Here is a 2,229-nt window from a genome sequence, read left to right as displayed (position 1 = left end):
TCATGCTTTTGTATGTGTGTTATTTGTTTAGGATCTGATAGCTGTTGCAGATTAATTTTAACTTTAATTCTATCCTTCTTTCCTCAAATTACTATTGTCCTTTTTCTCCGCCATCAGCCTTACCACCTGAAATTGAAAAGAACCCACTTTAAAGTACTGTATGCCATTGTATAGCCAGGTAGTAGAGTAGTGACTGAGACGTGGGAAATGCAGGTTCAAAAGGGATGCAGAGCAGGCAATTTTAAACATTGTAGATGAGTTCCCTGATGAGTGCCTGCTGGATGGGAGCAGTCCTGTCTGTCTCTTATAGAAATGTTCTGTGGGAGAGGGTAGGTCTATTTTAACTCCTTGGAATTTCACTTCTAGGCAGATTCTTGCCCATGCTCCTGTTGAAAAATTAAATAGGCCTCTTCTTCTTGTAGGTTGTGAATTACAACAAGCATTTGCAAGGTTATGTGTTGGAAATGACTGACAGGACTTCTCTTAATCTGCTTCAGATGTTCCTTGAGTTCTTAGTTATTTTGCTATGAAAAGCTCCTGTCACAGAGTTTGCTCTTCCCTTAGATTTAACAAGTTCTGGTCTTAATTCATATTGGTCCTTTAAAGGAAAATTGCTGTACGGCTTTTCCAATGGTCCTTAAAATAGAGCAAAACAAAACCAAAGCTAGGCTACAATGACTAGTTGGAGGAATGAGGCCTGCAGCCATGGGATAGACTGTAGCATGTGGGTAAAGGGATTTCCTGAGGTATGCCATGAGATGGGTGCTGGGGGGATTACAGTGAGCATGATGGCCTGGTGATGGGCAGGGCTTCTCATTAATCTTACCTTAGCTCTGCAGCTGGCCAGAATTTGAGGAAGAAGTTGTTTTATGATGAGGGTGGTGAAACACAGGAACAGGTTGCCCAGTAAATGCCCCATCCCTGGAAATGCTGAAGGTCAGGTTGGACAGGATATGAGCAACCTGGTCTAGTGGAAGGTATTCCTCAGGAGGGTGGACTAGATGGCCTTTAAAGGTCCCTTCCAACACAAATCATTCTTTGCTTCTATGATGATATGTTTGTTAACATGTACTGGGTCTCCTTTTATCCATGATGCATTTCTCTTGGAAGTTTCTATGGTTTCTCCTTAAATTTTAAATTGCATTACTATACATTAACTGGATTACAATACAATCACATGCAATTCATATTTTAACTATAATATTAGTTAGTTTTTGTTAAAGCCAGACAGTGTGCATATGAAATCAAATCTTGTGATTAGAAATATTAGCAGTATGAATAATAACAACTAAGTTAAGATTTGTCACCTCATGTTCTATAAGGAATGGTACTTATTATCAGGAAAAACAACCTTTCAGCTGTGTATTTCCTCCTGCTCTTGATTGCAGACAGCAGAACAGTCACGGCAGAACTCTGGCTTTCTGAGGGACCAGGATCAGAGATAAACTGCTGCTTCGTCACCACCGGGTGTCACTGCAGATAGCACAATAATCCCCAAAGCCCACGTTAATGAGTCATGCAAAATGAAATGCAAGGCCTGCTGGATGAAGCAGCGCTTTCTCAGCTGTCACTGGTTGGTTGCTGTCAGCTGGTGTGTTTGTTACATCCTGGGACTTGCATCCCGAAGGGTGGGAGAACATCCTATTGCTGCTTCCCAAGAAAGCCACACTTTTTGCATATCAGAGTAAACAAGTATTGGCTGATTTTGAGGCAAAAAGGGTTGTCTCTACTGCCCTAGACCAACACAGAGAATACTTCCAACTGTGGAGCATGTCCCCCTGCAGACACCTGTCATACCACTGATAGTCCTGTTACTTTTAATTCAAAAATCCACAGCACCCACCCAAAACAGGTTTCTGCTGTGTCTGTGGTGATGGTCTTCAAACAAGACTGGTGCAATAGCTTGCTTTGCCTGCATCATGACAGTCAATAAGTGGAAGAAGAGAGAACAAAACCTTGTAAGCTCTTAATTTTAATTTTATGTCTTCAAATCAAATTCTGATTTTCCTGCGTAATCACGATCCAAAACAATGAGGACCAGTGTTCTCCTAACAAATGAAGCAATGTTCTTTTCTTCCTAGAGACCAAGATGTTCTGTCATGAAGACAGTTGCATAATTAAAGTGTCTCAAGAGAAAACAAGATGCACAGCAGTCATTTTCCAAAAGTGATTTTGCTTAGTGTTTGCAGGCAAGATTTGACATCAGGTTAAATAGCTCACCAGTGCTGC

The sequence above is a fragment of the Passer domesticus genome, chromosome 4 (genome assembly GCF_036417665.1).
Source record: "Passer domesticus isolate bPasDom1 chromosome 4, bPasDom1.hap1, whole genome shotgun sequence".
Taxonomy (NCBI): Eukaryota; Metazoa; Chordata; class Aves; order Passeriformes; family Passeridae; genus Passer; species Passer domesticus.
The sequence above is the reverse complement of the archived record's forward strand: the minus strand, read 5'-3'. Positions refer to the sequence as shown.